The 25,016-nt window shown below is 40.6% G+C and overlaps 1 protein-coding gene across 6 annotated transcripts in view; it reads left to right on the top strand.

Annotated features, from left to right (window-relative positions):
- RAB22A (RAB22A, member RAS oncogene family) overlaps positions 1–25,016 on the top strand; it is a 48,980-nt gene that overhangs the window by 2,688 nt on the left and 21,276 nt on the right. The window lies entirely within an intron of this gene.

The raw sequence follows: 25,016 nt of genomic DNA, 5'->3' as shown, positions 1-25,016 counted from the left end.
CACCATTCCACTAAAACCACATTCCCTGAGTACTGACTCTTTCCTGTCTAACTACCATAATGGCTTTTCTTTCTTTTTTCATTCACTAAGTGCTTTTTTTTTTCTTTATTCGTTCACTAAGTGGCTACTCCCAGTATATGTCAGATGCTAAACTGGCTGCTGATGACAGACCTGGGATCAACAAACCATGGCCCTTTGGCCCACCTCCTGTTTTTGTAAATAAAGCTTTCACACAGTCACACCCATTCATTCACATACTGTCTCCACTGTTTTGGGACTTCCGTGGCAGAGCTGAATAGTTGTGACTAAGACCCTATGGTCCGAAAAGCTGAAAATATTTACTATTTTGCCCTTTTCAGAAAAAGTTTGCCAACCCCTGGTGTAGATAAACTTGGTGCTTGCCTTCATGGACTTGTAAGTAGGAGAAACAGTCTGTAACTTGTATACAGGAAGTGATTTATTTGACCACTTTCTATGCTACAAAAAAGTGTGGAATGAGTGAGAGCATATAAGGGGCCTAACCTAGGCTTAAGGAATAACTGATTTCTTAGTGGAACAGTGAAGGTATTGAACACTTGGCAACTCTTATATTTAAACTAGGGGCCCAGTGCATGAATTCATGCACCTTGAAATGAACTGTGGGCCACGAGGCTGCGGTGGGCACAGGGGCAGGTCTCGGCCCATCCTCCATGCCCCCACCCAGCCTCTACCACTGCGGCCCTCAGTCCCCTTACTGTTGGCAGCCCCACTCCCACCACTGCCGCTGCTCCCATGCGCTGATGGCACCAACCCCGCTTGCACCCACTGATTGCGTGGAGCGATTAGGGCTGGTGCCAGCAGCGGGTGTGAGCGGACCAGTGCCAGCAGTGGGTGCGAGCGGTGGCTGCTGGCCCTGACCACCCCTCAGGAGCAGGGGGAGGTGGAGAAGCCCTGAGGGGCAATCAGGGCTGGCAGCCACTCTGGCACCCACTGATGGCACTGAGCGATCAGGGCCAGTGCCAGGCACCAACAGCGGGTGCGAGTGCCGGGGCGGGACCGCGGCATGCGGGAGCAAAGAATTTTCAGTAACCACCAGAGGCTCGCCCTGATGACAGCAACCAGTGCCCCGCCTTGGTCTGCCCCCTCCTCACCTCCTCCACCATCCTGCCATGACCTATGCCTGCCATGTTCCGCGCTCTGCCGCCTGCTGCTGACGCCCGCAATGTTCTGTGTGTGCCTCTGGTGGTCAGCATATGTCATAGTGACCGGTTGTTCGGTTGTTCCACTGTTTGGTCTATTTGCATATTAGGATTTTATACATATAGATATTGAAAAAATGAGTGGATGATACTTCAATAGAAAGTTTAAGGAAAAATAGTTTTTGAAGAGCAGAAGTTAACTAGGTGGTATCAAGGGTGGTGAGTAGCATCGGGGAGGGCATGTTGGAGGGGTAGCCAGGAGGCTGGTGAGGCAGCAGGGACTGGGCCCTGGAGATCTGGGAAGGCTCCCACATCACAGGATGTCTTAGAATTAAAACTCCTGTGTCTTTCCTAGTTCTCTTCCTGTGTTCATACCTTGTTCACTCCTGCCTCTCCTCCCACTTACTTTGTACACAGTGGTCTTCCCCAAGTTGTGTCCTGCTCTCATTCCCTTCCACGGCTCAGCTCCACCTGTGTAGTTAGACTCAAAGTTAACTTCTCCAGCCTGAAGAAAAGAACTTTCTCCTTAGGACCTGATCCCCTGCAGAACTCAGTATTCCTCCTCGGGTCCTTCATCCCTCACTCCCATATTCATGGTCTTCCCTAATGGGCCAAATCAGGGGAAGAGCATGGCCCTGAAGAACCATCCTTCCTGGACTTAAATCAGGGCCTCAATCTTGTGCCAGCTGGGAGAACTTCTGGACAACTGACCGAGCCTTCCTATTGGGGATAGGGAGATGATAGTCATGCCTGCCTCCTGGGTTTGTTGGGAGAATTTGGTGACATGCTGGATGTGCACAGGAAGTGTGTAGTGAGTGTTGGTGGCTGGTGGTAGTACTGTGATCAGATGCCATTTGTCACCACCCACCCATTCTACTTCCCCAGCCCTGTTTGTGCTTCCTCTGACCAGTCACTGAGACCAGGCCTCTCCTCCCCATCCCACAGCTGGACGCCCTCATCCTGCCTTGCCTAGACCCACGGTCAGCAAACTGCAGCTCACGAGCCACATGCGGCTCTTTGGCCCCTTGAGTGTGGCTCTTCCTAAGCCTTAGGAGTACCCTAATTAAGTTAATAACAATGTACCTACCTATATAGTTTAAGTTTAAAAAATTTGGCTCTCAAAAGAAATTTCAGTCGTTGTACTGTTGATATTTGGCTCTGTTGACTAATGAGTTTGCCGACCACTGGTCTAGACCGTTGTGAGGTCTGCTCTCCCACTTCCAGCCAGTTCTCATTGCTGTTGTCCGAGCCTCTTTAAAAACAAGTCTGATTTTCCCGTGCTCAAGACCATGGCAAGACCCAGCCTCATCTCATTTGCTTCCTTCATGCTCTTCTTGCTCACTTCTCCCTCCTTCCCATGCACACACACACACACACACACACACACCAAATAATACCCTTTCACACACGTGTACTTTACATATGCAATTTCCCTGGACGGGGGAACTTTTCTCTTCTTTGTCCCCTTGGTAAGTGCCTGTTGATTTGTTAAGCTTCAAGTACTGCTGTTAGCCCCTCTAAAAGTTGCAAACTCCAATGTCAACAGGGGCCTGGCAAGAATGTAAATGAGTGAGATGGCCCAGATGGAAGAACTTGAGGGTCTCAAGTATGAACTGCCCCAATTTTCTGCCTTCCCTGCACCATACTCCCCTTATCTTCTTACCTCTATAGAGACTTTCCTTCAGTCTCCTCTGGTTCCTCATCCTCTGAATCCTCCCTTTTTATGTATGATTCCCAGGTAGACCCCCTGACTGCAAATTCTTGCTTGATGACCTAATTCATTTTGTAGCTTTAGGTTGCATCCTTAGCAGGGATTTTCACAGCCGAGGCTTTTTTTCAGATGTATGTATATACATGTCTATGGCCCCTCCCCCCACAATACACATGTACTAGGTAAGACATGGCCCCCTTTAAAATCACCTTGGTGCCCTGGCCGGTTTGGCTCAGTGGATAGAGTGTTGGCCTACGGACTGAAAGGTCCCAGGTTCGATTCCGGTCAAGGGCATGTACCTTGGTTGCAGGCACATCTCCAGTAGGAGGTGTGCAGGAGGCAGCTGATGGATGTTTCTCTCTCATCGATGTTTCTAACTCTCTACCCCTCTCCCTCCCTCTCTGTAAAAAATCAATAAAATATATTTAAAAAAATAAAATAAAATAAAATCACCTTGGTAATGAATTGCAGTCACCAATGGGAGGAGCATATTGTGTTCCTCAAGTGTACTGGGTGGAAAACCAATTGAGAATTATCAAAGATTTTACTTCTTCCTTTGCAAGCTGTATGCCTTTTATTTCTTTTACTTGTCTTACTACATTAGCCAGGGCCTCTGCCACTTTGTTTTGGAGTGGTAGGGAAAGTCAGCCTTTCCTTATTCCCAGTCTTGTGGGGAAAAGCATCCAGTCTTTTATCAGTAAGTGGGATGGCTAGACTCCAGGTTTTTTTTTATAGGTACCCACACTATCTGGTGGTGAATGTTCTTACCTACCCCTCAAACAATGAGATGTTTTTATCATGAATTGTGTTGAATTACATCTTTTGAATTGTTTTATGCTTTTTCTTTTTTAGTCTTAAAATAGTAAATTACAATAATCAATACTGAAATATTAAACCAATGTTATGTTCCTAGGATAAATGTTATTTTAATACATTATTGGATTTGATTTACTAAAATTTTGCTAAGGATTTTTGCCTCCATGTTCATGATGGATATTGATCTGTAGTTTTCTATAATATCTTTCTCTAGATTTGGTATCAGGGCATCATAAAAGAAGATGGATGTGTTTCCTTCTCTTCTACTCTATTGCAAGAGTTTATGTAGAATTGGTATTATTTCTCCCTTAAAGGTTTGGTATTCAGCAATGAAGCCATCTGAGCAAGGAGTTTTCTTTGTCAGAAAAATTACAGATTCAATTTCCTTACTATATATAGGCCTATTCACTTCTTCCTGAGTATCCTTTAGTAGTTTATGTCTTTCAAGGAATTTTTCCTTTGTGTCTATGTTTGTTTTTAAAATATATTTTTATTTGTTTCAGAGAGGAAGGGAGATGGAGAGAGAGATGAAACATCAGTGATGAGAGAGAATCATTGATCAGCTGCCTCCTGCACACCCCACACTGGGGATTGAGCCCATAACCCGGGCATATGCCCTGACTGGGAGTTGAACTGTGATCTCCTGGTTCATAGGTCGATGCTCAACCACTGAGCCAGCCAGGCTATATATTTTTTAATCTATTAGATAAAGCCGTGGGGTTTTATTGACCAGGAATTGAACTCAAAATCTTTTTGGTGTACGGGAAGATGCTCCAACCAGCAATCAGGCTGGGCCCAATGCACTTTTTATTCCTTAGTGATCTTTTTTTTTTTTTTTTAAAATATATCTATTGATTTCAAAGAGGAAGGGAGAGGGAAAGAGATATAGAAACATCAATGATGAGAGAGAATCATTGATCAGCTGCCTCCTGCAAGATCAGGTATCAAGCCAGAAATCAAACTGTGACCTCCTGGCTCATAGGTCAAAGTTCAACCCCTGAGCCACCATGGTCTGGACCAGGGGTCCTCAAACTTTTTAAACAGGGGGGGCCAGTTCACTGTCCCTCAGACCGTTGGAGGGCCGGACTATAGTTTAAAAAAAAAAAACTATGAACAAATTCCTATGCACACTGCACATACCTTATTTTGAAGTAAAAAAACAAAACGGGAACAAATACAATATTTGTATTTGCATGTGGCCCTTGGGCCGTAGTTTGAGGACCCCTGGTCTGGACAGTCAGTGATCTTTTAAGAAGACTATTAGTTTTTTTTTTATCTCTGTACATCTACCAGTATCATCGTTTCTTAATTTCTGTATCTTTGTAATAAGTCCTGATGTCCAGTAATGTGAGTCTTTTGTGTTCTTTCTCGCCCTGGTCAATGTGGCTAGGTGGTTGGAGCGTTGGCTTACGCACTGAAGGATCTTGGGTTTGATTCCCTGTCAAGCGCATGTACCTGGGTTGCAGGTTTGATCCCCAGCCCCAAATGGGGTGGTGCGGATGGCAACCAATTGATCTCTCTTCCTCTTCCCTCTCTCCCTCTCCTATCCCTTCTCTCCTTCCCTTCCACTCTCTAAAAATCAATGGAAAAAATATCCTCAGGTGAGGATTAAAACAAAACAAAACAAAACAATGTCTTGACTGTTTCTAACCTGTAACATTTCCATATATGCATTAAAAAACATCCTGTCTGTTTTCACACACATACCAACCACTCGTCCCCACTGTATTTTTAAAAATATATTTTTATTTATTTCAGAGAGGAATGAAGAGGGAGAGAGGGAGAGAAACATCGATGAGAGAGAATTATTGATTGGTTGCCTCCTGCACGCCCCACACTGGGGATCGAACCCACAACCCGGACATGTGCCCTGACCAGGAATTGAACCATGACCTCCTGGTTCATAGGTTGACGCTCAGCCACCTAGCTATGCCGGCCGGGAGCCACTGTAAATTTTGATTGGCATTCCATTGAATTTAGATTGGTTTGGAAAGAAGTGACATATTTATGATACTGAATCTTCTAATGTATGAACATAGATTATGCTTTCATTCATTAGGCTTCATTATTTTCTCTTAGTAACTTTTCTGCTTCTCTGTGTCGTGTACTTGCACATCTTTCATTAGACTTACTCCAAGGGATTTGATGTTTTAATATAGTTTTATGCTGTTAATGTGCTAAGTAGTATTGCTGTGAAATATCTTTTTTTCTTATCCTTAAACTTTTTACTTCTTTTTTTTTTTAACTTTTTACTTCTTATTTTATTGAATCAGGTATGATCTCCAGTGCAATGTTGAATTGAAATGGTGTTACTGGGTATTTTTATCTTATTCTACTCTAGGAGGGAAAGCTTTCACTATCATACTAGTAAATATGCTTATTGTGGGTTTTTGTACATACCTCTTACCACATTACAGAAGTGTCTGTCTTTTCATCATTTGCTAGGATTATTTTTACATGAATAATGGTTTTATCAAAAGATTTTTCTAACTTGTTGGGTTGAACACATGTTAATGTTACATTGTGAATTTTCATGGAATAAATCCAGTGCGATCATGATAGTATTCTTTTTACATATCATTGGCTTTAGTTTCCTATCACTTTTTAAGATTTTTGTGTATGTTTATAAGTGAGATTGTCATATAATAATAACTCCTTTCTGTAATGTACATGCCAGATTTGGTATCAAGGTTATGCTGGCCTTATAACACTAGGTGGGAAACTTTCTGTGGAAGGGTCTGTATAAAATTGCTCTTATATCTTCCTTAAATATTTAGAAAAATTCATCAGTGATGCCATCTGAGCTATGAGTTGTCTTTCTCTAATAGAGTTTAAATAGTCAATTTCTTTGATAGGTGTAAGATTATTCAGATTTCTTGTATTGGTTTTGATTGGGTTTTGTTTTTGTTTCTTTAGGAATTTTGACTTTTTCATATACTTTTTCTAATTTATTGGCATAAAAACGTTAAGATTCTACACTGATAGCCCTTTTATTTTACATTTCTGGCATTAGTTTTGCCTTTGATCAACTCTAGAGTTTGTCTGCTCTCTATTTCATTAATTTCTACTCTGATTTACTGTTTCTGTCCTGTTCAGTGTGCTGGGTTTTTTTCTAACTTCTTGATATGCAAAATTATCTCACTGATTTTTAGTCTTTATTCTTTTCAGTTATACTCCTTATATTTTAAAATCTTAACCATGGTTTTTGCTAAATCTGATAAGTTCTTATATATCATAATTTCATTATCATTCAAAATATTTTCTAATTTCTTTTTAAAAATTTATCTTTATTGTTGAAAGTGTTACAGATGTCCCCTTCCCACTCCCAGTTCTTTACCATACTATTGTCTGTGTCCATGGATTATGCATATATACATATAAGTTCTTTGGTTAATCTCTTCCTCACCTCCCCTCTCCCCCCCAACAGAATTATCAGTCTGTTGCATGCTGCCATGTCTCTTGATCTATTTTGTTTGTCAGTTTATTTTGTTCATTAGATTTCACATATAAATGAGATCATGTGATATTTGTCTTTCTCTGACTGGCTTATTTCACTTAGCATAATAATCTCCAGGTCCCTCCATGTTGTCTCAAGGGTAAGAGATCCTTTTTTACAGCTGCATAGTATTCCAGAGTGTAAATGTACTACAGTTTTTTTATCTACTCATCTATTGATGGGCACTTGAGTTATTTCCAGATCTTAGCTTTTGTAAATCGTGCTGCTATGAACATAGGGATGCATATATTCTTTCTGATTGGTATTTCAAGCTTCTTAGGATATATTCCTAGACGTGGGAACAATGGGTCAAGTAGCAGTTACATTTTTAATTTTTTGAGGAAAGTACATACTGTTTTCCATAATGGCTGCACCAGTCTGCATTCTCACCAGCAGTGTACTAGGGTTCCTTTATCTCCACATCCTGGTCAGCACTTGTTGGTTGATCTATTGATGGTAGCCATTCTGGCAGGTGTGAGGTGGTACCTCATTGTCTCTTTAATTTGCATCTCTCTGTTGATTAGTGACATTGAGCATTTTTTCATATGTCTCTTGGCCATTTGTATGTCCTCTTTGGAGAAGTGTCTATCTAGGACTCAGCAGTCGCCAACCTTTCAGACCTCACGGACCACCAGTGATCCGCAGAACACTAGTTGGCAACTGCTGATCTAGGTCCTTAGCCCACTTTTTAATTGGATTGTTCGTCTTCCTTTTGTTTAGTTGTATGAGCACTTTATATTTTTAAAAAATTAACTCCTTATCAGTGTATCATTGGCAAATATGTTCTCCCATACAGTGGCTTCCCTTTTCGTTTTGATGCTGGATTCTTTTGTGCAGAAGCTTTTTATTTTGATGTAGTCCCATTTGTTTATTTTTTTCCTTTATTTCTCTTGCCCTAGGCAATGTTGTCAGTGAAAATTCTGCTACATGAGCTGTCTGATACTTGGCTGCCTACATTTTCTTCTAGAATTTTTATGGTTTCATGACTTACATTTTTTTATCTACTTTGAGTTTATTCTTGTGTATGGTGTAAGTTGGTGGTCTAGATTCATTCTTTTGCATGTATCTGTCCAATTTTCCCAACACCATTTATTGAAGAGACTGTCTTGACTCCATTGTATGCTCTTGCCTCCTTTGTCAAATATTAATTGAACATAATGGCTTGGGTCGGTTTGGGGGTTCTCTCTTCTGTTTTATTGATGTATATGCCTGTCCTTGTGCCAATGCCAGGCTGTTTTGATTACAGAGGCTTTGTAGTATAACTTGAAATCTGGTATTATGATTCCTCCAACTTTGTTCTTGTTTCTCAAGATTGTTGCAGCTATTCGGGGTCTTTTTTGGTTCCATATAAAGTTTTGGAGTATCTGTGAAGTATCTAACTAGGTCCTTTGCCCATTTGGTATTTCCTATGCCATTTGTATTTCATTAGGGATTGCATTGAACTATAGATTGCTTTGGGTAATTTGGACATTTTAAGGATGTTAATTTTACCAATCCATGAATACAGTATATTCTTCCACTTGTTTATACCTTCTATCTCATTGTAAAACGTTCTATAGTTTTCTCAGTACAGGTCTTTTACCTCCTTGGTTAAGTTTATTCCTAAGTATATTAATTTTTTTGTTATTGCAATGGTAAATGTGATTGTTTTTTGCTTGTTTGTTTCTCTTTCTGAGAGTTCGTTATTGGTGTATAAAAATGCCATCAATTTCTGAGTGTTAATATTGTATCCTGCTACATTGCCAAATTCATTTATTAAATCTAGCAGTTTTTTGGTGGAGTCTTTAGGGTTTTCTATATAGTATCATGTCATCTGCGAATAATGAGAGTTTTACTTTCTCCTTTCCAATTTGGATGCCTTTTATTTTTTCTTCTTGTTTAATAACTGCAGCTAGGACTTCCAGTACAGTGTTGAATAAACGGGGTGAAAGCAGACATTCCTGTCTTGTTCCTGTTCTTAGGGGAAATGGTTTTAAAGTTTTTGTCCATTGAGTGTGATGTTAGTTATAGGTTTGTCATATTTGGACTTTATTGTATTTTCCAGTTTCTAATATGATTTCATCTTTGATCCAGGTGTCATTTTGATGTGTGTTTCTCAATTTCCAGACATAGGGAAATTTTCTGGTTAACTTTATTAATGATTACTGGCATAACATATTGAAGTAAGAGAATATAGTTGATATTATTTAAATCCTTAAAAAATCTCATAGAATATTCTATGTGGCCCAGGATATGTTGATTTTGGTAAATGTTCCATATATGTTTAAAAAGATTGTGTACTCTACAACCATTAGATGGTGTGTCCTAAGAATGGAATTAGGTCAAGTTTATTAATCCTGTTGTTTATTTTTCCTGTTAGAGTTGCTGGGGTTTTTTTGGACTACCTGAATCCTAAGAGAAGTGGGTTAAAATTTGCCACTATGCTTGTATATTTGTCTATTTATCTTTTTCATCTCAATTTTGCTTTATCGATTTTGCAGCTACATTAAGTATCTGAAAATTTAGAATTTGATATCTTACTAATAATGCAAACCTTCTAATATTCTGAAATGTACTCTTTAGCTCTAGAAATGGATTTTGCCTTGAAGCCTAATTTGTTATTAATATAAGGTCACTAATAACTTTGGTCAGTATTTGAATAGTGCATCTTTTTCTCATCCTTTTGTTTTTAACCTTTCTCTATCTGTATAATTTAGGTGGATCTTGTAAGCAGCTTATGACCTCATTTTGATAAAGTATAATCCATATAACCATCACCAGAAATTTCCATCACCTCAGCAAGTTCCTTATGTGAATCTCAATCCAATAAGCAACCACTATGTGATCTCGGTCACTAGAGATTAATTTGTCTATTCTTGAATTTCACATAAATTCAGAATGTGAAATATTACAGAATGTACTATTTGGTGTTTGATTTCTTCTCCATAAAACAATGTTTTGGAGCTTCAGCCATACTGTTGCATGTAGCATAGGCCTTTTTTAAAAATTGGTGAGTATATTCTCTTATATGAATAGATAATAATTGGTTTATCCATTCTCCTGGTTATGGACATCTAGGTCATTTTCAGCTTTTGGCTATTACGAATATCGATGGTATGAAAATTCTTTTACAGCTCTTTTTGTAGACATAGGCATTCATTTCCTTTGAGTAAATAACTAGGAGTAGAATTTCCAGTTCATATATAAATAACTTAAGTTGTCAAACAGTTGTCCAAGTGCTGATATCCTTTTACCCTCCAACCAGCAATGTATAGAATTCCACTCATTCTATAGCAGTGATGGCGAACCTATGACATGCGTGTCTGAGGTGACACACGAACTCATCTTTTTGGTTGATTTTTCTTTGTTAAATGACATTTAAATATATAAAATAAATATCAAAAATATAAGTCTTTGTTTTACTATGATTGCAAATATCAAAAAAATTCTATATGTGACACGGCACCAGAGTTAAGTTAGGGTTTTTCAAAATGCTGACACGCCAAGCTCAAAAGGTTCGCCATCACTGTCCTAGATGTTATATGTTTAGATTCCCCTTCTGTTCACTCAATATGGCTCTTTTGCTTTGAGCCCTAATTATATTTACTAGTATAAGAGGCACTTTTAAAGTACAATTCTGCTAATGCCAACATCTGGATCAGCTCAGGATCTGTTGCTATTTACTCTTTTTTCTCTTGACCTTAGGTCACATTATTTTTGCATATCTAGTAATCTTACTTTATTTTATTTTATTTTATTGTATACCATTCACTACAGGAGATATGTTGCAGAGGTTTTAGATTCTCTTATATTCTGTTAAGGGGTGTTGCATTTTGTTTTAGTAGAAGGTCAAAGTATAGTCTAGTCACTTTGAAGTTGTGGAAGCTTTTACACTTGCTTTTAAACTTTGTTAGGATGGTTCTTTTGGAGTGTTGCCTTTAGCCTTATTCCTGGGATCTTTACTTCTAAGGTATGGCCTATTAACTTGGCAGGATTCAAACTCCCAACTCTTCCTTTCTTGCAGTCAGCAGCAGCTAACTCTCTGTTCAGCTTTTTTTCTTTTTTTAAATACATTTTTATTGATTTCGGCAAGGGAGAGAGAGAGAGAGAAACATCAATGATGAGAGAGAATCAATGATTGGTTGCCTCCTTCATGCCCCACACTGGAGATCAAGCCACAACTCAGGCATGTGCCCTTTCCAGTAATCAAACCGTGACCTCTGGGTTCATATGTTAACACTTAACCACTGAATCATGCTGGTTGCTTTTGTTAGCCTTCCAGCTATTGCTGTCCTTGAAGGCTCCCCTATTGTATGTGTGGTTTAAGAGTCAGCTGTGGATTTGAGAGGAATTGGTGTATAGATTTGCAGCTCTTTCCTCAGCAGCATCTTCCTTTCTATGACCTCTCTTCATTTCCAACCACACTGGTAGCCCTGACCCTTGTCCTCCAGCCAGTAGCACTGACAAGTCTGTGAGGGCTATTTCAGTACAAGCTGCCACCACCATTACTGGACTGCTAACTCCTAACTTTTACTTTTAATCTGAGTATTTAATAATTTCACCTTTAATATAATTGGCAATGTATTTATGTTTAAACCTATAATTTTACACTTGGCTTTTTAATTACCCTGTCTGTTCTATGTTCTTTTGGATTGAACTTTGTTTTTAATGCCATATTTTCCCCGTTGTTTATCTCAGTTACTTTCTTTTATTATTCTTTAAGTGTTTACTCTAGAAATTACCTTTAGCATCCTTGACTTATTCAAGTCTAATATAAGGTATTACTTTTATCATGTTCCAGCAATTCAAGGATCTCAAATTCAATTTCTCTGCTTCCTGCCTTTTATGCTCCTATAGTGTATTTTAATTTTGTAACTTAGACCTCATAGGACATTTATTATTGGTATACAGTCAACAGTCCTGTCAATTTCCTCCACATGTTTAATCTTTTCCTTGCTTTATATTCTGCCTGCATTTCTGACTTTTCATCTGGGATTATTTACTCCGTTCTGAAGAACACTATTTTGTATTTCTTTTAATATACTCTTCTGGTGCTCAGTTATGTGTTTGAAAATGTCTTAATATCATCTTTTCTTAATTGAGCTTTTATTTAAATATAATAAAAAGTGTAGTTCAATGATATTTTTAGCTTGTACGTGTTGAAGTTGTCAAGATAAAGAACATTTCCGTTATCGCTGAAAGCTCCCTTCCTAGTGTATCCACTCTCACCTCACCAACATACCCCTCTTTCTGTGATTTTAAACTTGATATAAATGGAGTCATATATACTCATTTATGCTGCTTTCTTTTACTCAAAATACTCTTTTTCAGGTTCATTCTTGTTTTGATTTCTGAGTAGTATTCCACTGTGTTAATATACCATGATTTCTTTATCCAACCTCTTATTAATGGATATTTAAATGGAGTCTAGTTTTGAACTGTAATGAATAATGCTGTTATGAATTTGTATACAGTTCTTTTTGTGGACACATACACATGTTACTCTTGTGTACATATACCTGAGGGTGAAATTTCTGGTTAATGTTTATTATTTATCATTGTGTAACAGTACCTTAAGACAGAATGAACATGTAGTACCTCACAGTTTTGGGCACTTAGAAATCCAGTTTATAGCTGGGTTAAAGCTCTTGAGTGTCTTCACAACATGGGAACTGTCTTCCTCATAATGAGTAATCACCAGAGCCCAAGATGTAAGCCCCAATGTCTTTATGACCCTATCTATCCTTTCCTGATAGCCTGTTGATTACAGCATCAGCCCCATTCACAGTGGGAGGATCTGTAGGGCCATCTTGGGTCCTGGCTACCACAGTTGGTGTAAAGGCATATTTAACTCTGTAAGAAACTACTCTTTTCCAAAGTGGTTGCATATTCTTTTTCATTCCCACCAGCAATACATGGAAGGGCCATTTGCTCTACATCTTCACCCACAGTTATTTTTAATTTTAGCTATTTTGGCAGGTCATAATCATTTTCCAGGTCTATTTTCATTGGATATAGAATTCTTGGTTTTCAGTTATTGTTTTTCAGACCTTTGAAAAAAATATATCCAATTTTCTTCTGGCTTCATCTGTTTTTATTGAAGTCAGTGTCAATTGCGTTGCTCTCTTGATAGTGTGTCATTTTTTTCCTCTGAGTGCCTTCAGGATTTCTTGTCTTTGAGTTTCAGCACTATTTGACATGCGTAGGTGAAGTTTTCATTGGATTTATCCTGTTGGGCTCATAGTATTCTTTGCATCTGTGGTTTGATATTTTTCAATAATTATCTCATCAATATTGCTTTTGCTCCATTTTCTCTTCTCACATTCTCAGACTACTGGTCCTTGTAGTGTAGGTTTGTTTTTTTTCTGTCTCTCATATGCTTTACTGTATTTTCCATCATTTTTCCCCATGCTTCAGTCTAGGTATTTTCTTCTAGTCCTTCATATCTTTAATATATTTTTTTCTAACTAATTCTAATGTGATTATAAATCTATCCATTAAGTTCTTGAGTTCATTGATTACCAATAGGTTTTGTTTGTTTTTCTTTCTTTTTTCTATGCTGAAAATGTTAGGTTTATTTTTTATTTTCTTAAACTGATGAGACATAGTTATTTTAAAGTCCACTTTTAATGACAATAACAGAGTGGAAAGTGGATGATTATTGGAGTTGGATAATGGATTCTACTTTTGTGTATAAGTGAAACATTTCATAATAAAGTTAAAAAGAAAGCTGTCTGATAAACATTCCCTGGAGCACCTGCATTTCTCTTCATTGTCTTTTAGCTTGATGGTTGGTAACACTGACTTGTCACCTTGCGTACATAGTTTATGTTTTATTGCATTCTAAATATTGTTTAGTGAAGTACTATAAATAATTTGTGGGTCTAATTCAGAGTCAGCAAACCTGCAAACCAGGAGCCAAATCCAGCCATGCCCGTTTATTTACTTATTGTGGCTGTTTATTTACTTATTTACTTATTGTAGTATGGCTGCTTTCATGCTACAGCAGTGAAGATGACAGAGACCTTGACATGTAGACCTACAGATATTTACTGTGTGGCCCTTTTCAGAAAATGTTCTCCAATGCCTGCTCTACATGTTATCCTTCACATACACAAACCCAATCCCCTGCCACTAACTTGTGATACTTGTGAGTAAAAATCTAAACTATCTTTTCTAGTTTAGATCTGTGTCCACCCAGTAGTCTAACACCTCATACTGCCTTTACCCTAAACCTGTGTTTACAATCTTTGTGCCTTTTTGTTGTTGTTTTTTTGTTTTTTACTTAGGGTATTGGCTAGACTCTCCAGTACAGTGTAGAAAAAGAAGTGTTAAGAGTGGACAGCCAAAAATATAAAAATAATAATTAAAATAAAGTGGACTTCCACACCTTGTTCTTAGGTAATTACTAAAATTAAGTAATGACAACCAAAATGTTTGTGAGAATGTAGAGGATTTAGATATTTATACATTTCTTTCAGGAGTGTAAAATATTGGACTTCTTTGGAGGACCCCTCATATTAAGTTAAACATAAACCTACCCTATGACCCAGCAATTCTACCCCTAGTTATTTGCCCAAGAGAAATGAAAATACATTTTTACAAGAAAACTTGTGAAAAAGTGTTTACTACAGTTTTATGCATAATAACCAAAAACTTTAAAAGTCACCCAACTATTTTCCAACCCAAGAATGGGCAGCCTTGGCCTGTGTGTCTCAATAATTGGGCATTGTTCCTTGTACCAGGAGGTTACTGGATTGATTCCAGGTCAGGGCACATGCCAGGCTGTGGGCTTAATCCCTGGTAGGGGGCATGCAGGAGGCAGCCTATCAATGTTGTGCTCTCACATCGATGTTTCTCTCTCCCTGTCCCTTCCTCTCTCTCTAAAAATCAATAACTATTTTTTTAAAAATTGTAATCGACAAAGTATGATGTAGTCATATAATGGAATACCACACCACAATAAGAGAGAATTAACTACCAAATACAGCAGTGGGCAAAAGTAGGTATACAGTTGTGAATATGTGAAACAGTTTATTCTTGTATTATTATTTATTCATTATTGTATTATTTCCCATATGAACAACTGTAAACCTACTCTTGCGCACACCTGTATAGATGAATTTCAAAAATACTGTTCAGTGGAAAAAGCTAGAAACAATTGAGTGTATAGTTTTTGGTTCCACATGCATGTAATCCGAAGACAATCAAAACTGACCCATGATGTAGAAGTCAAAAAGGGCTCGCCTGGGATAGATGCAAGAATAACTGGAAATGTACACAAGCGGACCTCTGGGACTATGGAAATATTCTTTATCTTCTTTTGGGCAGTAGTTACACTAGAATGTGAAATGTCAGAATGTATTGAACTGAAAACCTACACCGTATACTTTATTTTATGTTAGTTATACTTCAGTAAATGTGTTACTGAAGTGTTAAAGCCCTGTGTTATAAACACTGAAATTATTCCTGGTTTTCAAATGAGAGAACTGAGGCAAAGAGAGGTTAATTGACTTGTCTAGTAATATGCAGTTGGTGGCAAAACTAATAAGCAAAGTTGAACCGTCTGGCTTAAAAGTCTGCACCCTCAGTCAGTATACTGCTCTTGTCTCATACACTGGGGCTCAGCAAGTGTACTTCTAGAACTTTAGCCTACAGATAAACTCACTTTCCAAACCATGAGGTTAATAATTGTACAGAGTTAATAATTGCAATATTGTTGATTAGTGGAGGTCTGATTATATAAATTGTAATGTCATTCAATATAATATGATAAAGGAAAAAACAGCTTGAGAAATTTTATATACTTATGTTGAATGATCTCAGTATAGTATAGAGTAAAAAAAAAATTAAAGATATGTAGTAAATGCTACCATCTGTGTTAAAAAATAAATAAAGGAGAATTCAGGGGAAACTGTATATACATGTGCTTATATAAACCTGAAGTATTTTTGAAAGGAGACGTAAGAAGCTGAAAAGATCCGTTTCCAAGGTGAGGAATTGAATGGCTGAGAGAAATGGGTAGGAGGGGAACACTTCAGTATATATCCATTTTGTACATTTTGGGTAATGAAGCATGTGAATGTATTACCTATTCAAAAAATTAATGAATACAATTATAATTTGGAAATAACTGAAATAGCTCATCACACACACAGTTGCCTGAGCTGACAGAAGCCTGCCTCAGACTTTCAGAACTCTCCCTCCCCTTATACCAGTCAATACCTGGTGCTTGTGTGTGCCAGCCTCAGTGTCCCTTCTTGCTCATCAAACCTACCCCATCTTTCTTCCTTCTTTCCTTTTCTGTCCAGTTGCTGCTGGCTGTCCTTGCTCTCACCGTCCTTAGTATTCCCCAGTTTTTGCCTGTCTATCTGTTTTCACTGCCACCCCGTAATGTCCTTAAAAATACAGATCCATCTCCTTCATGAACTGGTTGCTAAGGGCCTGGTGTCTAGCAGAGGGGCTCCAACATCCTGCTTCCAGAATTCACCTCTAAAACAGGTGTGATAACTTCATCCCTTCCTTCCCTCTCACTTTTAGCTGTCTTTCCATATCATCACCTGTGAGATGACTTTAGATAGTGCAAGATGAACATTTAAATTTCCATTGCTAAGTATTTTGTGGTCTGCTAGGAAAAATAAAACTAGTCCGCAAAACCTGTGGGGTTTTTAATTTTATTAATGTTATTGTTTAGACAAGGCTAAGTTTTTAAAAAGAGTGATTTTTTTACAATATTCAATAGTAAATAATTCAGATGGAACACTGATACAGCAGGCATGGTGCCCGTGGAGCCCTGGCCTTTGGTGAACAGGGCCTCACAGAGAATACACGTTCATCAATGCTAGAGTGCAGTGGCTTGCTGCCTTTCATCCACTATCTGTCCCTGGATGCCTGGAGACTTTTTTGTGGTCACCTAACTGCACTCACCACTCCACCCCAACCCAACCCAACCCTGTCTTGTCCCCATCTGCTCCCTCCTTAACTTCTGGGTTTAGTCAGCCGTGGGCAAACTACGGCCCGCGGGCTGGATCTGGCCCTTTTGAAATGAATAAAACTAAAAGAAAAAAAAAAGACCGTACCCTTTTATGTAATTATGTTTACTTTGAATTTATATTAGTTCACACAAACACTCCATCCATGCTTTTGTTCCGGCCCTCCGGTTCAGTTTAAGGACCCATTGTGGCCCTCGAGTCAAAAAGTTTGCCCACCCCTGGTTTAGCTCAAACTTGACCTTTTCACTGAAATCCTCCCTAGTGTATTAGTTTCCTAGAGCTGCTGTAACAAATTATAGCAAATTTAATGGCTCACAGGAACACAGATATATTTTATTAGAGGCCCGGTGCATGAAATTCATGCACTGGAGTGTGGTGGGAGGGGCCCCTCAGCCTGACCTGTGCCTTTTCCCAGTCCGGGATCCCTCTCACAGTCTGGGGTTCTTTCAGTCCAGGACTGTTCGCTCTTTACTGCCCGTCTGCAGCAGAGGCAGGAGAGGCTCCCGCCACTGCCGCTGTGCTCACCAACCGTGAGCCCAGCTTCTAGCTGAGCAGGCTCCCCCTGTGGGAGAGCATTGACCAGCAGGGGGCAGCTCCTGCATTGAGCATCTGCCCCCTGGTGGTCAGTGTGTGCCATAGCGACCAGTTCTACACTAATGAAAGACAACGATGCTAATTGACTGTACCTTCGCTACACCCCAAGCCACATCCACCAGCCAATCAGAGTGACTATATGCAAATTAACCCAACCAAGATGGCGGCCGGCAGCCAGGGAGCTGGAGCAAGCAGGAGGCTTCGTTGCCCGGGCGATGGAGGAAACAAGCTTCCTGCCTGCCCTGAGCCGGCTGTGGCCTCTGCTCATGGCAGCACAGTTTCAATTGTAGAAGACAAATAAATTCCAGATACCTGCTTCCAGCCAGCCTCCACTGGGAGCTTAGGTGGCTGGGGGCTGTGGCCAGCCTGCAAACAGCCATCAGCCCCTCCCCCAAGATGGCCACACACTCATGGGGTGAGGGTCCCCACTGGGGGGCTTGGCCAGCCTGCAAACCCATCAGCCCCTCACCCAGGCTGGCCACACCCTCAAGGGGTGAGGGTCTCTGCTGGGGGGCTTAGCCAGCCTGAAAACAGCCCTCAGCCCCTCACCCAGACTGGCCAGGCACCCCAGCAGGAACCCCCCACCCTAAAGGCGCTGTGGCCAGCCTGCAAATGGCCCTCAGCCCCTCACCCAGGCTAGCCAGGCACCCCAGCAGGACCCCCCCACCCTAATTCAGGACACCCTTCAGGGCAAACCAGCTGGCCCCCACCTGTGCACCAGGCCTCTATCCTATATAATAAAAGGGTAATATGCAAATTGACCCTAACAGCAGAACAACTGGGAATGATGGGTCACTATGACACACACTGACCACCAGGGGGCAGATGCTCAATGCAGGAGCTGCCCCTGGTGGTCAGTGTGCTCCCACAGGGGGAGCTCTGCTCAGCCACAAGCCAGGCTGACGGCTGCCAGTACAGTGGTGGTGGTGGGAGTCTCTCCCGCCTCCTCAGCAGCACTAAGGATGTCTGACTGCAGCTTAGGCCTGCTCCCCGCTGGCAAGTGGACATCCCCCCAGGGCTCCCGGGCTGCCAGAGGGATGTCTGACTGCCAGCTTAGGCCCAATCCCCCAGGGAGCGGTCCTAAGCCAGCAGGTGGTCATCCCCTGAGGGGTCCCAGACTGCGAGAGGGCACAGGCCGGGCTGAGGGACACCCCCCACCCCCACCCCAACCCCGAGTGCACAATTTTTGTGTACTGGGCCTCTCGTATAGGATAATAGTGGAAGTCAGAAGTCTGAAATCAGTTTCACTGGCTTAGAGTGAAGATGTTGACTTCAAGCTGGTTCCTTCCAGAGGCTCTGAGGGGAGACTTTGTTTCCTTACCTTTTTTAGCTTCTGGTGGCTCCCTTAGCTAGTGGTCCTTTCATCTATCTTCACAGCACATCATTGCAGTCTCCACTTCCATCTTACATCCCCTTCTCTCTGGTTCTAACTGCCCCTGGGCCCTCTTATAAGGACCCTTGTGATTATATTAGGCCCACTGGATAAATCAGGCTCCTTATCCATCGAAAGATTCTTAGCCTAATAACATCTGCAAGCTTCCTTTTGCCACAGAAGGTAATGTAGCCATAGGTTCTTGGATCGGGGTATGAATGTGTATGGAGGAAGAGCCGTTATTGAGCCTCCTGCACCTGGCATTCCCACTCTCTTGGGTACTAACATTGGGCTTTACCTCTGTGCTCCCACAACTCTGTCTATCGTTTGGTGTCTCATTGAATGTCTGCTACCTGAACAGTCCTCCCACTGTGTGCCTCCCAAGGGCAGGAATGGGGTTGTACTCATCTTGGCTGCCTGTGTTCGTGTAGTCAAGTAGAAGGCCACATGTTTGAGGAAGTAGACCAACGAGTGCAGAATGGTTATTGTTGGAAGAACAGTGGAACTCAACCAAAGGCTTCCAGTAAGAAGGTCTAAATGGGTCATGTATAAAAGTAAGAGAAGAGTACCTGATAGTAATGACCACTTAGTTGAGGCAGCTAGTTTCATTGTCGGTTCTGTTGATTTTGCTTATGATGTAAAAGGTTATATATTATGTTATTATTAACAAACTTAGGAAAGAGGAGGCTAACTCTTCATTATTAAACATTTACATTTATCTTTACATATATATATTTAAAGAATATAAATATATATATTTATATTTAAAGAAATGTTTTGTGACTTTAAATATTTTCCCCAAAGTTTTAGAATGACAAAAATGTAGAAACTACTAAAGGATGTGCTTGGGATGACCATGAACTTGTGGAGCAAGCCACCTGTTGTGCAGTGCTCTGGTTTGAGTGGGTGGTGACTGATTACTAGAAAGCATTGTGCAGAGTGAGACCTTAACCCTTAGATCTCGTTAGCTTAAGAGATGGTAGAGTTTAAAGGAAGGGTTAAAAATAAGCATGACTGTGGAACCCACATTAAGTAACTGAATTTACGGATCCTCATAAGACTTCTGGTTTTTTGAAGCCACTCTAACATAAGACAGATGTGCCTTTATATTCAGCTAATTCTCACTGAGCACCTGGTAAATTCCTGGCACCACCCTGAATTCTCCTGAAGGCCCCTTGGTGTGTTCAGTAAAGGAACTACTAGATTCAGTGTACCTTTTATCTCCATCTTGGCATACTCAATGGTGTTTCTATCAGTGTATATAACCTAGAGATCCAGGCATTGTTTGCATGAGATTTAGAGTTGTTTAGAAGTTTCAATCTTTTGTTAATTTTTAAATGTGCTGAGTTGTTCATCCTTAAAAGGCACCATATGTCATTTTGGAGATGACAGCATCCCATGTGCCACTCCAAGAAAAGGGCTTGCAGTCAAGAGAGGTCCTAGAATGTGAGGGCAGGGCATACCTTGTTCTGAGAGAGCCAAACAAGTCCACTGTAGTCAAAGAAAATAAATTTTAAAACATTTTGTGGCAAGTATTTTCATTGGGAACACGTACTGTGACCGGAGATCATGACTACTTGGTGTGCATGGAAGTTATATTTTGAGAATGTCATGAAAAATGGAGAAGTCTATGAAAGGCACTCTAGCTTTAGGAAATAATGCTAGTAGGGATTTTAGATTAAAGAGGTAATAAGATCTGCCTAGGCAGAGTGAAGAGCGATGGTTGAGTAGTGAAAAATAAGGTTATCAGACAAGTAAATGGCAGGCTGGAAAATAAAAATGTGTCATTGGGATGGCAGGAAGCCATTGCCCGTTTTTCAGAAAGCAAGATAGGGAAGTTATCATACCCTCCCCATCATTTAACTTGAATGGTAAAGGAGTGATCCTAGAGTTCAAGTGACAGTGGGAGGGAAAAATTGTAGTAGTCTCACTTAAAGATTAGGGTTCAATTTTTGAACTTATATCAGGGATTGAGGTTCAAGTGTAGATTAAATATAAAATGAAGAACCAGACACTTCTACAAAATTGGATGCAAGTAACAAAGGACATAAACTGTTGTTGCAGACCAGTTTCAGCTCTGTGGAAAGCAGACCGCATGTACTGATTGAGAACTTGGAATTTGGGACTTTTGTGGGGGTGGGGTGGAAATAAGTAAGCCCTGTCTTTATCACGTTCAGTATGAGGAGGTGGTGAGAGTTTAGATGGTACAGCTAAGCTAAATTCAATCAGATTTAGAATAGTGCTGTCCTCAGCAGATAAAAATGTGAGGCTATGGGAGGGAATTCAAGTGAGTCATTCTGCCCCAGGGCTAGCCCAGAGCTCCCTAGGGACCATTTGGAAGAAACAACTGGGCAACACCCTATCTCATATGTGACCCTGCATCCAGGCGGTACCACTACATAGACAAACTGAATCCAAATGTTAAGAAGGATGAAATGGTTTCTACAGGTATGACAGACCAAGATTTCAGACTCTCAAAAATTAGCAGAGATGTCTATTGCTGTAAGGAGGCTTTGGTGGAGCTCAGGGGTGGCAAAGTGAGGGAGGTGTGGTCATCTCACCATAGCCACCTGGCTGGATCCTGGAGGTGAGACCTGATTCTACACATGAGCCACCAGCAAAGAAACCCCATCTAGTAGCACTGCTTCTTCCTTAGCAAAATCCAAGAGTGATGGAAGGACTGGTAATTCTTCCCTCTAGCTCCTGTGTTTTGCCTATTGCCTACCATAGGGGATAGAACTGATGGTTCAGCAGGCAGGAAAGACTTCCCTGGGCATAGTCAGCCCTGGTCTAGAGGCCACAAAGCCAGCTGCAGTTAGAGAGCCACGGTCACCTCCGATCTCAGCTCTACCTGCACTTCATAGGCAATGCTCCGAGAAGGGCATAGCCAGAACATCTTAGAGTTGTGAGAGTAAGGACAGCAACACAGCAAGTACTCTGTCAGAACTCTAGGATAGCATGGAGGAGGGAGATGAGAAAGAAGTATAGCAAGGTCCCTGCCTTCATGGAGCTTACATTTCTCCTGGGTGAGTGAGAGCTTGAACAAATAAATTTAAAAAAAACACACAAAAAAAAACATAAATAAGCTGATCAGACAGTGTAGTAGTGTCCTGAAGACAAAAGGGGTGATGTGTGTATTGCAGAGTGAAGTTGGAGTGGGAAGCTGCCTCATTTGGGTGGACCACACAGCTTTCTGTAATCTTTGGCAATTGACCTGAGACCTAAAGAATGAGGAGCATCTTGCCACAGGAGAACTGGTGGAAATGAATTAAGGAAAAGTCTGTGTGAAGGCAGAAACAGGAACAATTAGAAGGATTTTAGACTGTGAGGAAGTGACTAATTTATGACTACAGTGGCCGTGGCAGGATGTGCTGGGATCATGATCCAGGGGAAGGGTGATGGGTGAATTAAAGAAAAGACATGTCGGATTCAGCTAAAGTCAGAAAAGGAAATCACAGTCAGCGTGAATGGAAATTTGTTTCTTCTTAAGTTGTGAGGGTTGACTGGGGAATATTTTGGAGGATTTAGGGTTTCTAACCTCTATTTTCTCTGCAGAGGCAGAAAGGAGCTTTTTTCCTGAAAAGGAGGGGAGCAGAAAGTGGTAGAGAGTTAAAAAGCAGTCATAAGAATGTAGAATAATTGCTGTATGGGATGAGGGGCCTAAGAGGTGGCCCAGTGGAAATAGGATCATCTCACACTGGCCCACACAGCTATGTGACTTTCCTCAAGCAAAAAATCCATCCCCACCCACACTGGGTGGAAGAAGCCAGTGGAGAGGCTGTTTGGGGCTATTCTGGGTGGTTGAGACAGGGCAGACTAGATTCCTGAAGAACTGGCAGTGTGGGTGAATGATGCTGATAATCAAAGGACAAGAAGCCAACGATGTACACCCAAGAAAATCCAAGTGGAGAGCTTTGGACACAAGAAGACATTGGTGTAGAGAGGAAGGGTGTGTTGAGGTGACCATGGGAGAAGCTGGAAGGATGGCCTGGGGTCAGAGACAGGAAGTTGGGTTTAATCCTTTCAGATACTTTACTTATGTGACAGCTGCCATTCTGTCTTTCCTCTGAGTAATGAATCTGTACTTTCATTGAGGGGGAAATGGTTGGCAGGTAGGTTGAACTTCAGTGAATTTTAACCATATAATGAAACGTTTCCTTTTAATTGTTACATATACCTTTCTCAGCCTTTTGTCTACTGAAAGTATATTTCTTCTCTTGTTCTTTGCACAACCATAATGGATGTGTTGGATGCCTGGGCTCTGTTAATATGCCTCTATTGGACACCCATTGTCACTCTTAAATGGAACACAACAGCCATAATTGATGGAGAGTTGAGTTGCAAGCTTTTAGGACTAATTGTAAAGTCTAAACTAAAATGTTTCCTGGAGCTGCCTTAAAAAATAATAATAATAATAATAATATACCTTGTGTAGGTATAGTGCTTTACAACATACAGAGCACTTTCATGACATCATATCATTTAATTTTTACAATAATCGAGTCTGATTGAATGCTTAGATCTCTGCTGAGAAATCGTGCTGCACGTCCTGATTTAATCATGGTGAGTTGCCAGAAGTTCTCAAAACAATAACCATTTATTGAGCACCTTCTATGCATAAAGCACTTTACTAAGGATACCTAGGGGTACATTTCCAGTAAATAAATATCCAGTAAATAGTACCTATCCAAAAATGTGATCTTGCTTTCTAACTTCCTTTCCCTTCCTCATCACAGTCACTGTTTGGGAGGCTGCTTGCTAAACCATAATTTATATAAATATTGCCAGGAATTCAATTGTAGCAGAATTTAAGTTTTTTAAAACTAAGGATTCTGATACTTAGCTGAGCTCAGTGATTCTTCAGAGAGCCATTCTATCGATTTCATCTTGTACTGTCTTAAAGTTTATGTAGCTATTACACGAATCTCAGAAGTATTTCAAACATCCAGTGTATTTGGAAGTGCTTGAATGGGATGTTCAGGGTATGGTTCCAACAGTGCAGCAGGGCCCTTGGCCCCAAGGGCTTAATATCCAGTAGAAAAGGAGAGACAGTCATCTCCAGGGTCTTCGATGTTTTGAGCCTGGGGGACAAAGGACTCCCAAGATGGAACTATCTGGGTGCATTGGGGGGTAGAAGATAGTATTAGAGCAGGACTAAACCTGTGTCCAGGAGCCCCTAGGGTGTCCAAGCATTTGCTCTGGGCCACCATGGCACCTCAGAGATTTTCCAAAAGGTATGTGACACCTCCCTCCAAATAATAGGATTCCTACTTCATAGGCCCCTGGGCAGAATGGTCCCTCAGAATGAGCGATATGGCCTGCACACCGTCATTCCTTTCCCATCGAAGACTAGGTCAGGCTCAGATGTGGCCCATTAGGTCAGCTGAAGGGCTGTTTTGCTACTGAAACAGAGGTGATCACCAGGGTGTGGCTTCTTCAGCTATCTTCCTGCTCCTTGAATATTATCTTACACTAGCTCTTATTTGGCTGTACATATGGCCATGTGGTTTGGGAATGGGAGAGCACAAATCCAAATGGCCTAATATTTTTTAATAGAGTACTAAATTCTATTATAGAAAGCTCTTCCATGTTACCATCTTTTAAAATAACAATTTCTGTACTTTACAAGGGAGAGTATTGTCTGGATTACCAAGTTATACAGAGCTTAGGCAGACACAAGCCAAAGAACGCTTTCTTTTTTGTGTTGGGCAGATGTGCGTAATGCTTTATTTTGACACAGACTATGCAGCCAGTATCTGATCATCTCATAAATACTCCAGAGGGAACCACAATGAGAACAGAGTGTGGAGCAGGAGCCTGAGCGTTAAGTCTAAATGATGTTTCCGACTGGGGCTGGCAACATGCTTTAAATAATTGG

This window comes from Myotis daubentonii, chromosome 8 (genome assembly GCF_963259705.1).
Source record: "Myotis daubentonii chromosome 8, mMyoDau2.1, whole genome shotgun sequence".
Classification (NCBI taxonomy): Eukaryota; Metazoa; Chordata; class Mammalia; order Chiroptera; family Vespertilionidae; genus Myotis; species Myotis daubentonii.
Note: the sequence above shows the minus strand (reverse complement) of the source record. Positions and strands in the feature narration are given on the sequence as shown.